This window comes from Littorina saxatilis, linkage group LG17, assembly GCF_037325665.1.
Source record: "Littorina saxatilis isolate snail1 linkage group LG17, US_GU_Lsax_2.0, whole genome shotgun sequence".
In the NCBI taxonomy this organism is placed as follows: domain Eukaryota; kingdom Metazoa; phylum Mollusca; class Gastropoda; order Littorinimorpha; family Littorinidae; genus Littorina; species Littorina saxatilis.
The window spans coordinates 21,411,674-21,436,036 of record NC_090261.1 but is presented as its reverse complement, the minus strand read 5'-3'; the positions used below and the strand labels follow the sequence as shown (position 1 = coordinate 21,436,036).

Genomic DNA, 24,363 nt, shown 5'->3' with positions numbered 1-24,363 from the left:
CTACCCATCTATCGTTACGTTACGCCAGATAAGACTCCAAGCCGTTTGCACAGTCCTGGGTGCAAAAACCGGCGTTGCATGTCCACGGAATGAAAGTTCGTGAACAAGAAGTTTAGAATTTTTTTTGTTCTCGAACTTCAAGACAACAAGTTGTTGACACCTTCTCTTCTCCATCAGCGAACTCAAAACGTCTCCCTTGGTACCCTGGACGTTCAGCTCATTGTCCAAAGTCGTTACCACCTCACGCTGGATTAAATCCCTTCTTTTCTCAAGAGTCTTTTGAGCTTACCTCCCCTGCCGTTTTGTCTCCGGCACCCTGTCACCTTCCTTTTTACATTTAGTCAAGTTTTGACTAAATTTTTTAACATAGAGGGGGAATCGAGACGAGGGTCGTGGTGTATGTGTGTCTGTGTGTGTGTGTGTGTGTGTGTGTGTGTGTGTGTGTGTGTCTGTCTGTGTGTGTGTGTGTGTGTATAGCGATTCAGAGTAAACTACTAGACCGATCTTTATGAAATTTTACATGAGAGTTCCTGGGTATGATATCCCCAGATATTTTTTTCATTTTTTCGATAAATATCTTTGATGACGTCATATCCGGCTTTTTGTAAAAGTTGAGGCGGCACTGTCACACCCTCATATTTCAATCAAATTGATTGACATTTTTTTAAAGCAATCTTCGACAAAGGCCGGACTTCGGTATTGCATTTCAGCTTGGTGGCTTAAAAACTAATTTCTGACTTTGGTCATTTAAAATATGAAAATTGTAATTAAAATTATTTTTTATAAAACGATCCGAATTTACTTTCATCTTATTCTTCATCATTTTCTAATTCCAAAAACATATAAATATGTTATATTTGGATTAAAAACAAGCTCTGAAAATTAAAAATATAAAAATTATGATCAAAATTAATTTTTCAAAATCGATTTAAAAACAATTTCATCTTATTCCTTGTCGGTTCCTGATTCCAAAAACATATAGATATGATATGTTTGGATTAAAAACACGTTCAGAAAGTTCAAACGAAGAGAGGTACAGAAAAGCGTGTTATGCAGCACAGCGAAACCACTACTGCGCTAAACAGGCTCGTCAGTTTCACTGCGTTTTGCACGAGCGGCAGACTACGGTCATTGTGAAAAAATGCAGTGCGTTCAGTTTCATTCTGTGAGTTCCACAGCTTGACTAAATGTAGTAATTTCACCTTACGCGACTTGTTGTTTAATAGTCCTTACTACTTACCTCCCCTGCCGTTTCTGGCGCCCAGTTAACTCCCTTTGACTCTCGACGGCAGAGTTAGACGAACCTGGTGTCTTTTCATTCATGTCGGGAGGGCTGTCATAGTCGACGCACGTTACGTCCAATCAAACGGCACTTTCTCCACACGCCTCATGGAGACATCGTCAAGTTGGATCGCTGTTTTACGATTTCATCTCAGGTAGGGGGTGGAATCCTCTCTTTCATCGTAATGTTCGGTAGAAAAATTCGTTTCATGCTTTTGTGCGGTTTTTTCAAACGTTTGCACAACCAAGGGAGAGAGAGTCCATAAACCGGTAGGTGGCATGTTCTACATCCGGGGTCTTTGTCACGTGTCACTGGTTCGCTTTCTTTCAGTAGTTCTGGGAAGACAGTACGGACCCGGGCGTGTTTTGTTATTTGAGCTGGATGCTAATGCGATGATGTTGAACATTTCAAAAACGGTTGTTTGTTTGTGTACGAGTAGGAGGGGAAAACCTTGAAGGTGGGGGTGAGAATTCTGTTCACAGTTCTCCACTGGTGTTAGTATGTGTGAGTGGGCGGAGAAGACAAAGAGGTGAGCTGTACTATGAATTGATGGAGGTGGATAATGACGAAGTCAGGGAGAATGTGGGAAAAAGTCCCAGTGAAGAAAACAGTCACCATTGACGGGAAACCACTGGACCGTGTCACATTCACCTGTGTGCAGGAATCTTAGGTCACCTTTTGCTTTCTTTCATCTCCACCGCACGAGTACACGAGGGTCTCTAGCATTATTGCTCACGTCCCTCAGATAAATATGGATCATATTCGACCATGACATTCAGTATAGCAAACACATGACTATCAGATATAGACAGGCACACAGACCCACTAGCAGACCGACCGACAGGTAGGTAGGTAGGTAGACAGACAGACAGACAGACAGACAGACAGACAGACAGACAGTCAAAAAGATACATAAACAGACAGACAAACAGACACTGGCACATACACCACAATAATACACACACGCATGCACGCACGAACATCCGCTCAAACATCCGCACGCACACGCACATACCCCCCCCCCCCCCTCACACACACACACACACACACACACACACACACACAACACGAGCGTTTTCACAAATATCCTTCATCCACACACAAACGTCACTTATATCCGCTGAGATTACAGACATTACCTTTCAGGGGTTCGAGAAGGGATTGGGTGACGGCAGGGCGGATATGGGGGGAACGGAAAATGAGGAAATACTGAGTGCGTATATTTCAAAGTAAAAACGCTTTCACAAAGTAATTCTACAATCTAAAGGCTAGATCAGGGTAGTGACTGAACGGCCACATCAAAACTGATATTATATCAAAGAACTGCAAGCTAACATGTGCATGCATTTTCAAAAGCAGATTAGGTGATATCATTTAAAGAACACTGTTTCCGTAACTTCCGATCACTTCACAGGGTGTTATTCGGTTCAGTTTCCAGTTTGGACGACTCTTTCCTTTGTGTTGTCGTTAGAATTGTTTTCTTTGACGTTAATAACTTCCTCGTGTGACATAGAAATCCTTTGTTGATGGAACGTGAGACACCGCTTGGGTTCATCGTACGAATTAGATGACGATGTCAGCTGAACCATATGAACTATATTATTCATAGTATCGTTTTATTTCGTGTTTGGATGTTGTTTCTTGAACCAGACAAAGTCCTGTTCTGTGACAGAGGAAATTGAAGAGATGCTACAAGAGATGTTCGAAAATAGATCTGTCGGGTGTGTATGGGTTGTGAAAGAGTGAATAATGTACACTACATTGGGGTGTGCACGTTAAAGATCCCACGGTTGACAAAAGGGTCTTTCCTGGCAAAATTGTATATATAGGCATAGATAAAAATGTTCACCAAATACCCGTGTGACTTGGAATAAAGGCCGTGAAAGGTGAATGCTCGCCCTAATAGGCTTGAGGTTTGCTGGCCGATGTGAATGCGTGATATATTGTGTAAAAAATTCCATCTCACACGGCAGAAATTAATATGTAAAGCGCTTAGAGAACGTCAAGCGCTATAATCATAAATCTCCCCATACATACATACATAATCTTGGATTTATTGAGGCTCGCTTTTCCACGTGACTGGGTGGCCGAGTGGTAACGCACTTGCGCTCGGAATCGAGAGGTTGCGTGTTCGACCCTGGGTCGGGCCGCTATTTTCTCCCCCCTTTCCTAACCTAGATGGTGGGTTCAAGTGCTAGTCTTTCGGATGAGACGAAAAACCGAGGTCCCTTCGTGTACACTATATTGGGGTGTGCACGTTAAAGATCCCACGATTGACAAAAGGGTCTTTCCTGGCAAAATTGTATAGGCATAGATAAAAATGTCCATCAAATACCCGTGTGACTTGGAATAAAGGAAGGTGAACATTCGCCTAACAGGCTTGAGGTTTGCTGGTCGATGTGAATGCGTGATATATTGTGTAAAAAATTCCATCTCACACGGCATAAAGCGCTTTGAACTTCGGATAAGGCGCTATATAAATAAAGAGAATAATAAATAAAGAGAATAATAAAGAGAATAATAATATCATGTAGGCATGTCACTAGCTGACTGGCCTAAAATGTCACGTGGGAAAGCATGTCTCAGTTAATCCAAAAGTACTCACTCTTTCATAACACAGAAGCTAACAACCCCGCCAGATGTATTTTTGGAATTCGTTTTTTGGCACATATACAAGCAGCAAAAGTTATCTTTTGCTGATAAAGGTTCGGTCTTTTCTGTGCAAAATTGGAAGTTCTCTAACACGAAGTCGTCGGTTACACCTATGTCTATCATCCTGAACTCAGGTCAAAATGAGTTCGGCTCATTCTCTCCTTGACAGGATGCCTTGAGTTTCCTTGTCTGGCAATTTTGCACAGAAAAGACCGAACCTTTGTCTGGCAAGAAAACAGATTTGTTTTTTTGTTTTTTTACATATTTAGAGCTTTTTGTAATGTATTATTGATATAAGCAGATTCGCGATCGTCGATAATGATTTTTCATGGTGTTTTGTAATTTTTAAATTACGAAGGAATTGATATGTAAGACAGTTTCAAGCGAGCTATTTTTCGCGGCTGTATTTGCTGTGCAAACAACTCTAAATATGGCAAAAGTGTCACGTGATAATCAACCGTTTGGTTTCGGCGCTCACTAGAGCAAACGATTTTTTCTGCAACCAATTGACAGTGATAAAACCATATATTACGGTCTCCTTCCGGCAGCAGTCCCAAAATTTCGACTTGTTTTGACCTTAGAACGATGTCTTTATCATAACTGTGAAGAACAGAACGGAGATCACTGTCGAAGTCGACCAATCTGCAATCATTTTCGTCCCTCGAACACCGTGCTGATCTCAAATTTTGATCAGTGCTCGCGAAAAACATATGGGAGATAACTCTGTATTCTTGTTTTGATAGATTCGCGTAGGACTGTAGCGTCCGGTCAGAGAGACAACTGGCAATAGCCGTGGAGCGATGCTTATCAGAATGCTATCCTTGGCATTCGATGTCATTAATCCAACAAATATCTCATATGCTAAATGAAGTCAGCAAAACAGCCCCGCTCTGCGCTCAAAGCAGACTAGCTGCTGATTTTCGGTACGTGTTTTTGGAGGTACGTGTTTAGATGCGTCAGAGACAAGTACGCATTGACAGGCTTTCATGGATCATTTGAACTTCGACGTAAAATGAAAGTGAAGGCTGATAAAAACTGTACATATTGTGAGGATGAACTTGATGTATTGGAGCTTTTTTTTTTTTGAATGCCCAACCGTGCTCAGGTTTTGGAAATATAGTGAAATGTACATATTAGTAAACATTGGCGAAAGAATTAGGTTGAATGTTACAGATGTGCTTTTTGGTATAAAAAAGTAACAGCAAAAATATGAAGAAGATTAATCATATTATTTTAATCGCAAAGATATGCGTAAGCATTTTTTCTAAAACCGATTCACGATTAACACTGGAAATTATTGTTGGAAATCATGTTGTTTTGAGATTTCGTTAGTCTGAAGTTTTATTAATTAGAAACAAATTATTGTTTATTGTCTTTGATTTAAGGTAAAGACAGGCGATATGTTTTGATGCGAATATTGTTTTTGAATAGATCAATATATGATGACATATGATCATTTTGATGCTACACATGTTGACACGTAAATAGCTTCACGTATGACTAATTTTAGTCCTTTTGTATAGGCCTAATGTAAAATTTAACATAATGATGAGTTTTTCTGCACCGCATGTAAATGAGAAAGTATGTGTACAAAAACAGAAAACACACAGTTACCATGTTCGTTATCACGTGTTTATTGATTGATTAATTTTTTTTTTTAAATGTGAACATTAATGTCAAATAGTCAATCTACAATGTTCATACAGCCGTTCTTATCAGCTGAAAATATTTGCGCTTGCTTTGGTTAAATGCCAAGACTGATAACAGAGCTTACGATCCTAGAAAAGTAAGCTGTTGTTCAACGGATATTTACCTGTCTATTCAAAACGTGTAAAGCCAACCGGTCAAATCTACGTTCGTAAGTTATTCGTTTTGTTTTAATTTGGGTATTTGCCAAGACTGATAATAAATAGCTTGCACTCGCACTTTCTTAGAAAGCTGTCGTCGTCTATTGGTCCTTATTATTCAAGGGGTATTTACCTTTTATTTCTATTCAAAACGTATATATATCGCATTCATACTTGGCAACTTGCACGTTTGTTAAGCCAGCTGATCAAGTGTGCGTTCGTAAAAAAAAAAAATTTAAAAAAAAAAAATTCGAGGTGATGATCGTGGATGATTGACGCCCGACCAAAGCCGTATTGAAGCCCGACGGAGCAAAGCTTTAATGCACTCATTTCAATGGACAATAATATGTCTGCTATTGTTTTTATTTTTCTTGTGTACAAGTCGAAGGAAGCTCTTAACCCATGTAAAAGCCCAACAGACCCTTGCATGTTGGTCTCCATCATAACATAGTTTGCGCGGGAAAAAACCCTGTCGCAACACTTAAACCAATTTCAGTGACCTGCATTTTCAGTGACCTGAATGCTGGCCCACACCCAACCGAAAGTGCATTATTTTGATAATTGTGTACAATTGCCCCTCTTTTCTCGCGTAGTACGCTGCATGACTCGCATTCCATTCCATCAATAGTGAAGTTGGAGTACAGAGTGGTGGAAGTCTAGTTCCTCTCAGTGCAGGAAAGAGATGCTTGTGATCGTCGTAATACAGAGCTACGGAGGATGCGAGCGTGGATATCATCACATCCTTGCCAGTTTCCTGCGGTTTCGATGTGCCATGGGAAACGTTGAACTTTCTATATTTAAATCTCAATGGGGTCAACACTTTCTTTGTATTGCGTTGACTGAAATAAATGAACCACGGTGTTCTATTTTTCAGTCTAAGGTTATGTGTATTTCGTGGGTGTCGTTTTGCGTTTGTGGTCGGCAAAACGCTGAAGTGTGAGTCACTTCATATTAATAAAAGAGTTTGAATCGTGAGAGAACACGTCTTATGATTTTGTTGGTTTCCCGCGCTGAACTGTCCAACCGTTTGACTCTTAAACATTCGTACTGATTACAGCATCGATTGTTAAATTTAAATCTGTTTGCCTCGCCTCTGTTTGTTTGTTCGTTCATGGGCTGAAACTCCCACGGCTTTTACGTGTATGACCGTTTTTACCCCGCCATTTAGGCAGCCATACGCCGCTTTCGGAGGAAGCATGCTGGGTATTTTCGTGTTTCTATAACCCACCGAACTCTGACATGGATTACAGGATCTTTTTCGTGCGCACTTGGTCTTGTGCTTGCGTGTACACACGGGGGTGTTCGGACACCGAGGAGAGTCTGCACACAAAGTTGACTCTGAGAAATAAATCTCTCGCCGAACGTGGGGACGAACTCACACCGACAGCGGCCAACTGGATCCAGCGCGCTACCGACTGAGCTACATCCCCGCCCTGCCTCGCCTCTTAGTTTGCATAGTTGCATCTACAAAGGTTATTGTTTACGTGTGACTTAAGTAGCTTATCCGTTTTGAACTAATTCTAGTATTGTGCATCCTGAGAGATGAAAGTTACATGCAGCAAATAGCCGGAACACAGTCAGCTTTACTGTGGCCAGTGACTCATAATTTATCGACATGCACCGTAATATGTGTGGATTTTCCACATTGGCGGACCTTTTGAATTTGTGAACACTACTCAGTTTCAGAGCATTGTAATCAAAGTGTGGGAAAACTCATTTAAAAACAAAGCACGCTTGACATCACAATCATGTCCAAGTGCAGTTTAAGGGTCGCTATTTCCTTTTAAATGTCCGCTCAAGAAATTCCTTCTTTGTAGCGGTTGTTTCACAAAGTCATGTGTCGAATGTAGTGCACGAACAGAAATGTACTTAGACTGCTGACCCCGTTAATCAGTGGGCCTATCCAAGACTTGTGTTTGTTTGTTTGTTTGTTTGTTTGTTTGTTATTATTTTTCGTTGTTTGTTTGTTTATTTGTTTGTTTCTTTCTTTCTATCTTTGTTCTGAGGAACGTGTTTGAAAACTGACTGCACTGAAACTAAGAACGAAGTCCCAATATTCCAATAACGGTGTTTTTTGTTTTTTTGTTCTGTTGTTGTTGATAGAACGAAGTATAACTAGCTGGTTACTAAGAATATCGGCATTCATTTTCATCTTCCCAACAGCTTACGATTTTTGGACGATTCACTTAAAATCCAACATGCAGTATCTGGAAATCATTAAGTCATCCGTTGGAGCCGCTGAAGACTTACATGTAATTATCTCCACACTTTCCATCCAAACGCTGTCCTCAGATCGAGCGTGTCAAGCGCGCGAAAACAAGTGTAGCTATGCGCATGCATTAACGGCATGATTATCAACATGGGTTGCAGTAGTAGTACGCATGTTAAGGTTAAATCGCGCTCTTGATAAACACTCTCAGCACATTTTTTTACCCAGCATTGAAACGCTCAAAGCTCCACGCCCAACTATCAAGACAAGGATACAAGGTCATCGGGAGTGACAGAGATTTGGACAGGCGGTTATTAATGGAACCATAAGGTTTGGTTATACAACTCATAAACACCATCGGCACAACATTCCGACACGTACAACACACAAGCCTGCTAATCTTGCGTTTATGTTTTTGTTGTATTGTTTTCCTGTCATCTATCTGTCTCTGTCCGTCTCTGCCCGTCTCTTTTTCTCTTTCTGTCAGTGTCTGTCTGTCTGTCTGTCTGCTTGTCTTTCTGTCTGTCTGTCTGTCTTTCTCCCTCTCTCTCGCTGTCTCTCTCGATCTCCCTCTCTCTCGCTTTCTCTCTCTCTCTCTCTCTCCTCTCTCTGTCTCTGTCTCTCTCTCTCTGTCTCTCTCTCTCTCTCTCTCTCTCTCTCTCTCCCTCCTCCTCTCTCTCTCTCTCTCGCTCTCCCTCCCTCTCTCTCTCTCTTGAGGAGCGAGACTCATAGACCAATCCATGAATTATGGCTACCACATGAAGGCCTGTTTGTCAGCACGCCGTGTCAACATAATTACCCGTAGACGTTCTTAGGATCTCGTCACACAAACACACACAAAGCAGTCTTCGCTGTTGAGACGGATATTTTTAGCCCGTAAAAGTGTTTCAGGGACGAACTTTTTTTGGGCCAAAAGACTGCCACAAAGGTTGCTGACTTAGTCATATGATATAATGCTGCAATGTTGGAAGTCCGGGTGTTTGTAAGGCACTTGAAATTCAGCCGTTTGTTCTTTCAAGTAAGGCAAAGAAAAGACGCCACGCCTCTCTACACACACACACACACACACACACACACACACGCGCGCGCACACACACACACGCGCGCGCGCGCACACACACACACACGCGCGCGCACACACACACACACACACACACACACGCACTCACACACACTGCAACACTCGCACTAGTACCGGTGCACGCGCATACACACACACTACACACACACACACACACACACACACACACGCACACAAACGCTAATTTTGGACCGTTATTTCCTTTACTTTTAAACCACGCTTTCCCGACTCACGTTGCTTCGAACTCAACTTATCTAATGGGAGTACGTGTGATATTACTGGTTCGTAAGACAAACACATTGCTTCTGCTTGACGTAAAGATTCCGTGAACAATGCCCCTTTAACTGCTTAAGTCCAGTCCAGGTTTGATGTCACGTTAGGGGAAAGCAAAGCCTGGCTATCCATTATGACACGCCCACTATGTCAAATAAGGTCACAAAGGACTCGCACACCGCGTGACCCAAAGTGTGACCTTCATAAAGCCACGTCAGGTCAAATCAGCATCCGTTGGCCTTTATCTGTTTTGTATACTAATCCGTTATAACGACGCGTGAGTACGTCATGTTTTTGTCACGCTGTCTGTGCGTGACAGCTGAACACTGTCACACCGTGTCGTTGGTACGTGACGCGCGTTTTCTTGCACGTGACTGCCATACTGTGACGACAGGCAACGTCAGAGTCAGTTGAATGTGGTTGAAAGTCGTCTCTGTTGCTCGTTTCGTAAGTTGGTTGGTCAAGTCACCCAAGGCTCTAGAAAACACGTGTAGGTCAACCACAGATGGTCATCTGTGGGCGTTCTTTAGTCAAATGTCGCTTAAAAGTACACTCCTTCTCGTGAAAATAGTTCTGCTCAACATCTCAGATTCAGACAGGCTTGTACATGGGATAAGTCTATCCTTCCACTTGGTCATATACCAACAATGAACAGCCTGGTTGCTCTAAGATCATCCTTCCATTTGGTCATATACCAACAATGAACAGCCTGGTTGCTCTAAGATCATCCTTCCACTTGGTCATATACCAACAATGAACAGCCTGGTTGCTCTAAGATCATCCTTCCACTTGGTCATATACCAACAATGAACAGCCTGGTTGCTCTAAGATCATCCTTCCACTTGGTCATATACCAACAATGAACAGCCTGGTTGCTCTAAGATCATCCTTCCACTTGGTCATATACCAACAATGAACAGCCTGGTTGCTCTAAGATCATCCTTCCATTTGGTCATATACCAACAATGAACAGCCTGGTTGCTCTCTGTGTATCGTCGAATCTTTTGATGAATTGATTTCGTGGAAGCTACTTAATGGCTTTTTCAGAAGAATTTTTTTTTCTTCAAACAAGTCCCAACTCACCACAGCAATCAGTCTTTCTTTCTTTCTTTATTTGGTGTTAAACGTCGTTTTCAACCAGCAATCAGTGAGGGTGTTGACGTTGGGTATATGACCAAGTGGAAGGATGGACTTATCCCACGTACAATTCTGGCTAGATCTGAGATGTTGAGCAGAACTGTTTTCACGAGAAGGAGTGTGCCCTTAAAACATCCCCGAGGAAGGCTTGTTAACCCGTGATTTGTAAAAATGTAAAAAAAACTTTATACAAATTAGGTCGAACCTAAAACCATTTCTACAAATCTCGGGTTTACAAGGCTCAACACAACCCTGACGTTTTCAACGATTCTTGGACAGTCCACCCCGTGAGCCGAAGGCCAGGGTCAATCGAAAAACGAGACGATTCATCCTAATGTCCAGTGGATCAAACTTTTCGATCCTGGACTATCATGTCATGAGGTCAATAGGTTACTTGAGCAATTGCCAATCAGAACGATCGGTCATTTAAAATGTTAAAGTACGTCAGTGATAGGTGACCTACGTTCATCCTAAACCCTGAGTCTTTGGGTTTTAATATGCGTTAACATAACTTGGAAACTTGTGTCTTCAGTTCACGTTCAGTTGACGAAGTGCTTTGGGGAGATGCTTCGCATCTACCCCCAAACCAAGAGTATGACATTGTGTCCTTTATCGTTTGTGTGTGTGTGTGTGTGTGTGTGTGTGTGTGTGTGCGTGCGGGCATGCGGGCGTGCGTGCGTGCGTACGTGCGTACGTGCGTGTGTGTGTGTGTGTGCTTGCTTGCTTGTGCGCGCGCTTGCGGGCGTGCGGGTGCGGATGCGTGTGTATGTGTTTTGTTGTGTTCAACTTTGTTTTGCCTGTTTTTGACACATACGGGTTTTTACATTTAGTCAAGTTTTGACTAAATGTTTTAACGTAGAGGGGGGAATCGAGACGAGGGTCGTGGTGTATGTGCGTGCATGTGTGTGTGTGTGTGTGTCTGTCTGTGTGTGTGTGTAGAGCGATTCAGACTAAACTACTGGACCGATCTTTATGAAATTTGACATGAGAGTTCCTGGGTATGAAATCCCCGAACGTTTTTTTCATTTTTTTGATAAATGTCTTTTATGACGTCATATCTGGCTTTTCGTGAAAGTTGAGGCGGCACTATCACGCCCTCATTTTTCAACCAAATTGGTTGAAATTTTGGTCAAGTAATCTTCGACGAAGCCCGGACTTCGGTATTGCATTTCAGCTTGGTGGCTTAAAAATTAATTAATGACTTTGGTCATTAAAAATCTGAAAATTGTAAAAAAAAATAAAAATTTATAAAACGATCCAAATTTACGTTCATCTTATTCTCCATCATTTTCTGATTCCAAAAACATATAAATATGTTCTATTTGGATTAAAAATAAGCTCTGAAAATTAAATATATAAAAATTATTATCAAAATTAAATTGTCGAAATCAATTTAAAAACACTTTCATCTTATTCCTTGTCGGTTCCTGATTCCAAAAACATATAGATATGATATGTTTGGATTAAAAACACGCTCAGAAAGTTAAAACAAAGAGAGGTACAGAAAAGCGTGCTATCCTTCTTAGTGCAACTACTACCCCGCTCTTCTTGTCAATTTCACTGCCTTTGCCATGAGCGGTGGACTGACGATGCTACGAGTATACGGTCTTGCTGAAAAATGGCATTGCGTTCAGTTTCATTCTGTGAGTTCGACAGCTACTTGACTAAATATTGTATTTTCGCCTTACGCGACTTGTTTCTTTCTCCCCTTACAGCGATTGGCAGCGACTGCAGTTTCCCACTTGACGCTGTGTGCAGCTGGAACATGCGTTGAATGCAAACAAGAATGCCACATAGGTCAGAAATGCATGACAACCCCCCACACCGACAAAACACTGAATGAATATTAAACACGAAGGGGTCTGACTCTGCCTTTGGAGTCTATTCAGCACAGGATGCCTGATTAAAGAGGGTATATGCCGAAGGGCCCCCTTAGCCATTGTTTTATGTACTATCACGACCGTTGACCACAGACAAAATATTGGATGTTCTCTTTACCTGCATTTCGGCACACCTGTCAACTAGTTTATCTGATCAGAGTGCATGACTATCAATAGATGGAATTCTTATAAATATAGAAGCTGTCCATGTTATTGAATGAATCGTAAATGCAGAAAATATTGATTTAGTTAAATCTTCGTATCTTGCTTCTGCAGTGTTTCTGTTGTGAGGAAACACTCTGTTATTTATCCCCTCCCCCCTCCCCACTCCCCCCCCCCCCCTCCAAAAAAAAAATTAAATACTGACGACTTTAAGTAGCTTTGGTTAGTTATCCTCAATTAAAGGCGAGAAGAATATCCGCGAGCACTCTACGGTCATTTGGTAGTTTCTACAGCGGCAGGAAATATCCTTTTTCCCCGTCAGTTTGTTTCCTCTGGGATAAGCAGGAATTAGCCCCCGACACTGGGTGGCTTTGCCCCGGTCTCGATTCGTCTGAGGCCTTTTCTCGTCGTGTGCAGTCTGCTGTTGTTTGCATACCATGACGTAATTGCAGAAATGCGAAGAACGTCACAAAATGGAGGTAAAAGTCAGCGAGCCAGGCTGGGGAAAAGATGTGAGCGGGGATGCAGATTTGACGGACCAAAACGGATATTAGTTCACCTCACGCGAACACACGACCTTTTCACGTGCACGTGTGGTACAGTAAGTAGGGTAAACTCTTCTTTCCTGCCTGCGGTTGGTCGAGCAGATGGTGTGTAGGTGTGAGCGATTGGTTTGAACAGTTTTTATTCAGTTGCAGTATATATATATACAAAGCCATAATTGACTGTTATAATAAAGGAGCACAACAAGATAACAAACGAGTAATGTGGCGGACGATATTGTAAATGCATGATATTTAAACAAATGAAAACAAGAACAAGCGGTGTGAGCGATTGGGGTGGGTCAGGGGATGGGGCTGGGGTGAATAGATGCCTGAGGCATGACTGAAAGCCCTAGTGGCTCAGTGCACCTGAATGTCAGAAGCCTTGAGGTCACCATTTGACCACCCTAACAGGTCGGCAGCCCTGCCGATTCAGTGACGGCCCATTTTTGTGCGATGTCAAAGTAGTATTGGCGTTCTGCCGACTGCCGAAAACAATTATAATGACAATAACAATACATGATTTGTATAAATTGCAGAAATGCAGAAAGAGCCTGCTGAAAGCGCTACACAATCAAGGTAAAAGAAAAGTAGTTTAATTGTGTTCCGTCCTAAACAGATGAGAATAACACAACAGCAAATGAGTGTAAAGAGGAAGTAAAAGATGTACCCCACTGCCAGGCACTGAAACTCGTATACTTGTGTAGCTCTCCTGCCTGAATGCAAGTGCATGTAGACCTAACACAATTCGTGGTGCTGTGCGATGTTGGCTGTCAAAGCGGGTAGATCTTTGTCGGGTGTGTGTGTGTGGACATAACGGGGTGGAGAAGTCAGCCCCTGGCGTCCCGAAGTCACAGAGTCGCTGTCGTCAGGTTTGTCAGCGGCATTTCGCGTTGGTCCGAAAAAACCGTCTGACTTGCCCCTTATTTGATCCAGACTACAGACAGTGAATGGGACAGGTCCACTTGTAATGCTACTCTGTTTTTGTGACTTTGGGGCGACATTTTCTGTGGTAGGTTTCATCATGAAAGTAACGACATTTGGACGACAATCAATTGTGTTGATTAAACCGAATATAACATTCTGTTATACACAGCAAAGACGATTTTTGTTTTGTACACAACGTCAGACCTTTTTGTCTCGTATTACTTTCAATGGAAATATGGACACTTTGGGACATAACTTTGATTTGGGCTGAATGTCAATTGATATGATTAAGTCCCGTTATTTTTGTTCGTTCCGAACTGACTCTCTGATAATCCCTCTGATTATTTCTTCCAATGACCAGGAGAGCAATATCTTTTGGTTGCATCGACATGGTTGTAAGTTTATGATGAGTGAACTGTAAAAGGAACAGGTAGTACCTACATTTATCTCCTATTATTCAGAGACGTTAGAGAGCAATAATGGAAAGTAAATCCAAAACCTGTTTAGAAGATTGTTTTTTTTTCAAGAACAGAAGGCCAATAAATATCCTGGAAAGCTGAAAGAACAAACATTTCGAGTCAACGCGTCTCCTGGTTTTATTTTTTTGTGTGATTAAGTTTCACATGACATTTTGAAGTTTACCTGAGTCACCAAAAGTTACCTTACTACTGCCCCCCCCCCCCCCCCCCCTCCCCCCCCCCCCACACACACACACACTCACACAAACATGCTGTTCAAATCTATTCAAGTACCCCCCGCAGTGAACACAAAGAGTGCTAACTCTGATCGCAATACAAATACAAGGGCGACCATTCGTCCTGTGACGCAAGAGTCAGTGTTGGCTGACTCACCAAACCTTCTTTTTACATTTAGTCAAGTTTTGACTAAATGTTTTAACATAGAGGGGGGAATCGAGACGAGGGTCGTGGTGTGTGTGTGTGTGTGTGTGTGTGTGTGTGTGTGTGTGTGTGTGTGTGTGTGTGTGTGTGTGTGTGTAGAGCGATTCAGAGTAAACTACTGGACCGATCTTTATGAAATTTTTCATGAGAGTTCCTGGGTATGATATCCCCAGAAGTGTTTTTCATTTTTTCGATAAATGTCTTTGATGACGTCATATCCGGCATTTTGTAAAAGTTGAGGCGGCACTGTCACACCCTCATTTTTCAATCAAATTGATCGAAATTTTGGCCAAGCAATCTTTGACAAAGGCCGGACTTTAGGATTGCATTTCAGCTTGGAGGCTTAAAAATTAATTAATGACTTTGGTCATTAAAAATCTGAAAATTGTAATTAAAATTATTTGTTTATAAAACGATCCAAAATTACGTTTATCGTATTCTTCATCATTGTCTGATTCCAAAAATATATAAATATGTTATATTTGGATTAAAAACAAGCTCTGAAAATTAAAAATATAAAAATTATGATTAAAATTAAATTTCCGAAATCGATTTAAAAACAATTTCATCTTATTCCTTGTCCGTTCCTGATTCCAAAAACATATAGATATGATATGTTTGGATTAAAAACACATTCAGAGAGTTAAAAAGAATAGAGAAATATAGAAAAGCGTGCTATCCTCCTCAGCGCAACCACTACCGCGCTTTTCTGGATTGTTCATTTCACTGCCTTTGCCACGAGCGGTGGACAGACGATGCTACGAGTGTACGGTCTTGCGGAAAAAATGCAATGCGTTCAGTTTCATTCTGTGAGTTCGACTGAGCTTGACTAAATGTTGTATTTTCGCCTTTCGCGACTTGTTTTAATCTCCTCCTCGTGACAGGAAGTTTTGAAAAGGTTATTCGATTTACAAGCGTCAAGGTGTGTGGACATACATTACATTTTCAATGGGTAACCTCTGTCCGTGAATGGAAACAGGGGGGAGGGGGTTATATTTTATCCATATTGATGAAATCTTTAATGTCTGTTAACTAGAAATCGGTTGCCTCACGCTTGGTTTTTAATATTTGTTTTTGTTTTTAGTTGTTGTTGTTGTTGTTGTTGTTGTTGTTATTGTTATTGTTGTTGTTGTTATTGTTGTCGTTGTTGTTAACGCTTGTTAATGATCGCTGAACTTCCCCATTTTACACACCGTCCCAGAACCTTTGTCTGATTATATATCATAAAATAGATTTTACAAAAAAAAAAGTGTTGTCAATGCAGCTTATGCATTAAACTTTTCTTTTTTTTATTCTTTTTTTTTTTATCGATGTAAGGTCATTTGTAACATTAAGGTCATTGCGCACCGGCTTCCGCTGTTATTGCAAGTTCTGTTGGCTTTTGCACGCTTTCGTCATTGAAGTTTTCCCTTTTTTTTCTTTTCTTTATTTCATCCTTTTTACATTTAGTCAAGTTTTAACTAAATGTTTTAACATAGACGGGGAATCGAGACGAGGGTCGTGATGTATGTGTGTGTGTATGTATGTATGTGTGTGTGTGTGTGTGTATATATGTTCTTCATTATTTTCTAATTCCAAAAACATGTACATATGTCATATTTGGATTAAAAATCAGCTATGAAAATTAAATATATGAAAATTGTGATACAAATTAAATGTCCAGAATCCCTTAAAAAAAAATTCATCTTAATCCTTGTCGGTTCCTGATTCCAAAAACATATAGATATGATATATTTCAATTAAAAACAAGCTCAGAAAGTTAAAAAGAACAGAGATACAGAAAAGCGTGGTATCCTGCTCAGCGCAACCACTACCGCGCTATTCTGGCTAGTCAATTTCACTGGCTTTGCCACGAGCGGTGGACTGACGATGCTACGAGTATACGGTCTTGGTGAAAAAAAATGCAGTGCGTTCAGTTTCATTCCGTGAGTACGACAGCTTGACTAAATGTTGTATTTTCGCCTTACGCGACTTGTTTTTCTTTCCCTTCTTCTCTCTTCTTTTTTTCTCGGGAAAACCAAGTCGACATTTGTAGACCGGCGCTTCGAACATGACTCTTTACTGCAAGATCACAAAAAGGACCTCCATTCAACAGATCCCACGCTGTTGAAGGCAGTTCAGGGGGGTAACGCTTGAAGTGGATTTGCAAACGAACGACATGTTTTAGTGCTAATCTATGAGCAGATTGATTAACCGTCGTGATTTATGGGCCCCAGTCGTTAGTGGGGAAGTTGTGGGCTTTTTAAGGGCACGTTAAACGCCCCTTTGGCAGACTTGAAGCCACTTTGTCCCGCTCAAGAATAAGGGTGGGTGTTTTCTATTCTGCTGTACACGCCCCGCCAATGTGATTTGTGCGTGGCTGGAAGAGTTCGATCCTGGTCGATTATTTCTGGTTAATTTACCGCACTGGACGCCAAACACGTGCATGTAAATATACACTTGAGAACACACACACACACACACACACACACCTACACACACACACATACATACACACATACACACACACCTACACACACACACACACACACACATACACACACACACACACACACATACACACACACACACACACACACACACATACACACACACACACACGTGCGTGCATGCGGGGGTCTGTGCGTGTGCGCGCGCTCGTGAGTGCGTGGCCGCGTGCGTACGTGAGTGTGTGTGTCTGACTGTTTCAGACGCGTGCTTGTATGTCTATCCGTCTGTGCGTCTGTGTTGGTGTGTGTTTGGGCATGATTGCACGTGCGTGTTTGCTCACAGAGCTTGTTTACTGGATGATTTAAGCTGACACTAAGCTATAAATCTCATGCACTGCAAACATATCAAAGGAAATCATTGATAGGCGGTCGGTGCATTGCGTAATCTTCACGCTTGAAATTCAAAAACGCTTTTCTCCCAAGCACTTTGGCCACTCAAATGAGCAACGCCCAGCATTCATGCAAAGAATGTTATCGCTTAAAAAGGACTAGGGCCAAAGCTGTCAAATAAATCAAACTCTTTTAGACGTTCAAAATTCAGTGGTGATCGTTTTTACGCAGAATGTTTTTTGATTCAGTCTAGACGACAGATAGAAGATAACATGTGGAGGAAGGTACAGATTAAATGTTAAAATTATAAGAGTAAGAGCTACGATAAAATAATATGGTACATTTCATTATAGATATAGACTATGCAAAAAAAGCACTGGAACTTCGACCTATCCGGTTTTAAAGTGAACGAAGAAGAAACCCAGCTGACAAATAGTAATAAAGGGTAATTCCTTATATTTTTGAGTAAGAAGTAAGTTACAGAACCAGTATTTTTATAGGAGGACAGGAACATAATGTTCTGGTTTTAACGGATAAATGAGGTTTTTTTTAATGAAACAAGTCTCTTGAAGAAACAATAACCCGAGAGAAAAATTAGTTGGAGTTGAATTATGACTGGTACTCTTTAACACATTTTCTTGAGAGACGGAAATCGAAACTTTCTTAATTTTTATAATTGTTATATTATATGTATATTATTTTATTATTATTTTGTGCGTGTGTCAGTTAGTGTGATTGGTAAACTTTTGTTAAAAACGTTTCTAATTCTGGAACATCAGTGTCCGTCGATTCCTCTGAAGATCAGCTCAACACTTTGTGGTCAAGTTATCAGTTTAGAAGCAGTGGTAAAATCTACCTCTTCGATCTTTATACACAGGCAAGGGAACGCATAGACAATCACGTTGTATACATTACTATGCATGAGATGAACGCAACCACTATTTCTGCTTTCTTTTGGCTATTTGACAGAAGATTGCCAGGGGAGATAATTTTGAGGGATCATTTTGTTTCAAGAACTAGTGTAGCTCTCTCAGAATGACCGAGAAGTTGGACGTCTTTTTGCAGCGGCTATTGCAAACTTTTGAGAAGTCGTAATTTTTGCCTTCGTAATCTGGTTGGTTAGCTGGGATTGTTGGTTGCTTGATTGCTTATTTCTTATTCTTCGGGATTCCGAGGAGGAATACGGCTACTGTTTGCATTTGGCTCGTCGGCCATAAGCTGATTGAGGGCATGGTCATTGTTATAGTATCAACACTGCTGGCATGTTAGTACCTGAAAAGGGTTGGGTTTTTTCCTTTTGTGGTGAAGAGAACAGAACTGCCGTTGTATGGTTCCCCTTATTTGAACGATTGAAAATGACCCGTGTAAAAGAACATTCCAATCCAAAAAGTGTGCCGGAAACCCAAGTCAAATTTTTGTCTGGGTATAGAAATTCTGAAAAAACAAGAAATTCCTCCGAGGTAGGAAAAACACCCCCGTTGGTCAAAGGGAAATAACCATTCTCACTGCCACCAACTGAGAAGGTTATTTCCCTTTGACCATTAATATGTCCCTCTATAAGTCCTTGTAGAATCTTAATCCACCAATAACTCCCTAACCGTGTGTTTGACTGGTCCCAATTTTTGTAAGGACCGTCTCAGGAATGTATAGAACCTGTTCACCAAGTTTGGTGACGATCGGTCCGTTCATTCTTGAGATCTATATGCGAACACAAACAAACAAACACATCGACCGAATCCTATACACACCCCTATACCGGGGGTGTAATAACACAGGTGTCAACTTTTGATGCCACTTCTTTTAGCGGCCAGATTTTTAATGCGTACTACATGTACACACACTGCTGTAATGAGGTAAACGTTTTTCATCGTGTTTGTCAAAGTTCACGCACAGCTGATAAAACATCTGTTTTCAAATAAGGATCAGCATGCCCTGAATGAAGTGAGTGTCGGAAACTTCGCATGTGGAAATCATTAATCTTCTGTGAGAAGAGGGGGAAGATAGAGTTGGATAGAAAATTTAAAGCAAAAAACACGAAACGAGGCATGATAATGATTGAAATGCACCTGCTAAAACTCAATTAGGCATATTTAATCCACAAATGCAAGACATGTGCTTTAGCCGAGACAACGTATCTCTGTCTGGCGTGGGACTGTTGGTAAGCAGGGTTTGGGAACCCAGTGACACTTGCTACCTGTCTGCATTTATCAGTGTCTCCCATTTCATTGACACTTGCAGGTAAAGTGCAGAACTATGGAGGGGTGGTGAGGGAAGGGAGTGAGGGGGTTGGGAGGGGGGGTGGGGGTCACGGTGGTGGCAATTACAATTCAGTCGGCGTCGGATTAAAAAAACTGCACAATCTCCTGAGAGATTGATCAGATTCTATTCTCGTTTCGGGGTAAATCAAATGTAATCCTGCATTTGCTATTCAGCCAGCCGAGTAAACCCAACATTCGCCTGAGAGGATCTTCATTTGATTAAATGGACGAATAATTAATTAGTGTGTGATTACATCTAACCGGCAACTAAGTAGTAATATCAGTCTGAAAATAGAAAATTACCTCGCAAAAGAAAAGCTGAACAGATAAGTTTCTGATTAGGTTAACAGTAACGAGGAGTTCACGATAGAAAACGGGAAAAGGTGTTCTTTTTTCTGACCTCTTTGTTAAACTAAAGTCTATTATTGCCGATCAGCAGAGTTCAACACGCTTGCAGTTGGGCTAACCATAGACCATTTATCCTGGACCGCCAACTAGCTCTCTCTCCGCTCTATATCTCTATTACGAGGTAGCGGCCTCTCGTGGCCTTTCAGAAATCAGGGGGACGTCATATCCGGTGTCGATTGTAAACATGGACGAAGTTGCCGAGGTAAATTCTGAAAATGCTAAAATAAACTCAGCAAAAGTGCATATGGAACATGTTTTTCGATGAGTTTTGTTAAGTTTAGTTTGGAGTTTTGGAAAATCCAGTTCATTGTCACCTCCCATTGTCACAAATAACTGGAGCGTGCTTTCTTTCCACTGTCTTCGAATCGCTAGCCTTTTAAACCGGACGTGACGCGCCCCTGAAAGTCGAGAGTCGTAACCTCGAAGGGTCACGTGACGAGTTGGCGGTCCAGGCTATTTGGTCTATGGTTAAACTAAAGTCTATTATTGCCGATCAGCAGAGTTCAACACGCTTGCAGTTGGGCTTACCAAGATTTAATCAAGTAAATCACAATACAATAGCACTGAAAATGAAAAGTAGGGACACGAACTCAAGCGAAAGTGTTTATTACGTAACCAAGATAAGTTTAAGGTTACACGGATTGTCGGAGGTACCAGCTAGTACTAAAGTACTAACTGTACACGCTTGCAGTTAAGTTGCAACATGTCAGATCACGTCGAAGTGTGTGGCGACCAACGTCAATGTTTGCTAAAAGAAGACAGAGGCGAGAAACTCTCGCCCAGTTTACATGAGACAAAATAAAGTCTGCTACATACTGCGCGTGCAAAACTTGAAAGACGCTGGCTTGTGTTGCTGACCATCTCACACTGACTGGCCTTCAGCTGATTGGACATCGCTAATGTGTGTTTGTGCATGTGTGCTTGTTGTGAGCATTTTGTCTGTTGTATGTGTTTGTTTGCGTGTTTTTTGACTGTGCACTGTGCTGCGCTGCGAAAAAATGTGATTTTTGTATTTTATGCAAACATGTAATTATTATGTGCTCTTTGATGAGTATTTTCCTTTTCATCTGAGACAAATCGTATTTGTTGTGTATATATATTGTGTTGAGTTTTTGATTGAACTTGTAAATTGAACTTGTAAAGCGCTTCGAGCTGTGGAGAAGCGCTATATAAATGTCCATTAGTATTATTATTATTATTAAATGATAAACAGTTTTTAGCTTTTCTTGATCCTCGGAGCCGATATTTTCTTCAACGGTCACGCCGGGTTTGGTAAATCTGTGTCGGGTTTTGGGGGGCTTCTCAAGCTGAAGTTAACACATAAGTGCAATCCTAACTTCTAATAGTGTGTCTGGAGTGTTTGGCACGTTTCCGATCTGTTTGAGGATGATGTTCCGCGCTGTTTACGGATAGTGGCCGGCCTAAGGCGTCTGAAAAGTCATCACACTAACGCCAAAAATGACAATTAAGACTTTGAGCCCTTTGATATATCTTATCACTGCGCGTGCTGACATATACTCCCTCTAATGAGAACTGCACCAGAAAGGCTACACAACATGTTCTATGAATGCAAACTGGATAATAATGATTTTGTGTTTTTGTTTTGTTGTTGAGATTCGCTCGAATAAAGCGATCTAAATGCAGTTCCACCTCTTCCCCCCTCTCCCCCTCCCCCTCCATATAGAGATACGATGACTAGTTCTGAGTCCCCTATCTCAAGGTTGTCTACTGATTGGCCACTGGTGCGTAGAATTCTCTTTCTATCAAACCACTTGCAGTAACCACATGTACAATCAGTGCATGAGAGAAGACGTGCGGCGAACATCAAATAACTTTTAACTTAACTTCCCGCAACGCAATGAAAAATCAACCTTTAAAAGTGCAACTGACGATCTAAAATGAAGACTTTAACCCCAAAAATCAGTTCACTCTTTAATTTTTCAAAAATGACATTTTCTTTCAAAAAAAAAATTCAAACCCAATGACATTAAAAGCCAGACAGGGGGAGAGGGCGTTAAGGCGATAACTGTTCTGACTCGCTTAATATCTTTGTGTGTCTGACTGCAGCAGCTATCTTTACTTCCTGGCTGCGTGTTTTTGCATACACTGTAACGCTGTGTGGTGCGCAGATAGTGGGAGTACATGCACGTGCAAACTGCAGTTCGTGTGGAACCAGTTGAATTCCATGGGCTAATGCATTGTTTACAAGTGTTGCAATGATGTTATTCGCCGGCTTGGCTAATCTTATCTTACGAAGTCTTCCAGTTTCTTTGATCTTTCCTTATCTCTTGTCTCATAAAGTTCTTTTCTGTTGTTGTTGTTGTTGTTGTTGTTGTTGTTGTTGTTGTTAGTTTTTGGTGAATCATTTTCTTTCAAAAGTTGCACAGAGTCATTTCGGCTCTCTGTCCCTTGTAAATGAAGGCTCTATAGTGGTGATTGATTGGTTTAGTGATTGGTTGGTTGATTGATTGGTTGTTTGGTTGGTTGATAGGTCAGAAGGGAGGCTAACAAGATGGCGACAGTGGGGATCGATGCTGGCCTTTCTTACAACACAACGCCGTCCGAGTGCAAGTATGCAACTGAAGAATCGCCTTATTCTGCTGTCTCGCCAGAGAAGCTGTAAAGATGATATCTTCCAATATTTTACGATGCGCGTTGGCCCGTCGATTTAGACAGCAAGCAATCAAGTGCGCTTGCCGAAAAAAACCACTTAAAAAACCCTGTCAATTGAACAGACAACAAACATTACACTCCTATCACTATCAGCATTCTCTGCTCTATCAGCTGTTTGGCACCAGATTCGGATGCCAGACTCCGGGCGTGTTTGGCGTATCCAAGGGGCCAGAGTGGCTGCCGACAGATCTCTGTCTTATCTACACACCTACTGTTACATAAAAAGCCTCTGCACAGGTATTGAGTGCGTGTGCGTGTCTCTCTCTCTCTCTCTCTCTCTCTCTCTCTCTCTCTCTCTCTGGAGTGGTGTTTGTGGAGGGGAGGGGGTGTGTGCGAGTGTGTGTTGGATTGTGTGCGAGCGTGATTGCAGGCATACGGCGCGCGTGTGTGTGCGAGTCGACTTTTCTTTTCCTTTGTATTTTATTGACATACATGTACTTTTCAATGTTCTGTTATGCATTATGTATTCGTATAGGTAATGTTGTAGTTTGTAATACTGTATGATTGTGATTGATGATTGTCCTTTTATTGTCTCTATTTTTATGTCTTATTTTAGCAGGGACAGATTGTAAGACTAGGCGTCAGCCTAAAATCTCCATCCTTGAGTAATAAAGTTCGTTCGTTCGTTCGTTCTCTGTGTGAGTGTGTGTGTGTGTGTGTGTGTTGAGCCTCTTTGTCTGCTCTTTCTTTTCCTTACTGACTTTCAGCACGTGAACCCCGGCGATAATATGACTCATCGGTGCAGCGACAGTGAACGATGTGCACGAGGTTAGCAGATGGAAAGGAATGGGTGTACAGACACGAAAACGTGCGATTTGCTTGTTGATGAACGTGGTGCTCACGCGTACGAACGCACGCTCATATTCAGACAGACAAACAGAAAGGCCGCTGAGAAACAGACACTTAAACAGAACAACTAACAGACAGACACACACACAGCAAACTCAAACATAATTATATGCAAACACACACGCACACACACACACGCACACGCACGTATACGTCATTCCGCCTTCCGCTCTGCTTCCTCACCCCCCCCCCCTCCTACCCTCTTAGTTTGCAACAGATTGATTAGCCCACTCATCCCTTGTACAGGGTGACACCAAAAAAATGGTCATGTGGTGGTGTCCCTGATAATATCGGTCGTCCAGAGTGTGATTGTCTGTTAGTGTCTTTACCATTGAGGTTACGCACAGTCCCATGGGTTCTGAACTTGTTGACCCATCTGTAGATCATTGAGTGGACAGGAAATTCACGACATCCGAACCGTTCTTTGAATTGCAATTGAGCTGCATGGATTGACTTCAGCCGAAA

At 41.6% G+C, this 24,363-nt stretch overlaps 1 long non-coding RNA gene across 1 annotated transcript; it reads left to right on the top strand.

The window, feature by feature from the left end:
- The first annotated feature begins 12,907 nt into the window (after positions 1-12,907).
- Positions 12,908-23,667, top strand: LOC138952617 (uncharacterized). The gene is made up of 3 exons (XR_011451394.1): positions 12,908-13,124; positions 13,605-13,644; positions 22,868-23,667. It is a non-coding gene; the product is annotated as an uncharacterized lncRNA (long non-coding RNA).
- The last annotated feature ends 696 nt before the right edge of the window (positions 23,668-24,363 follow it).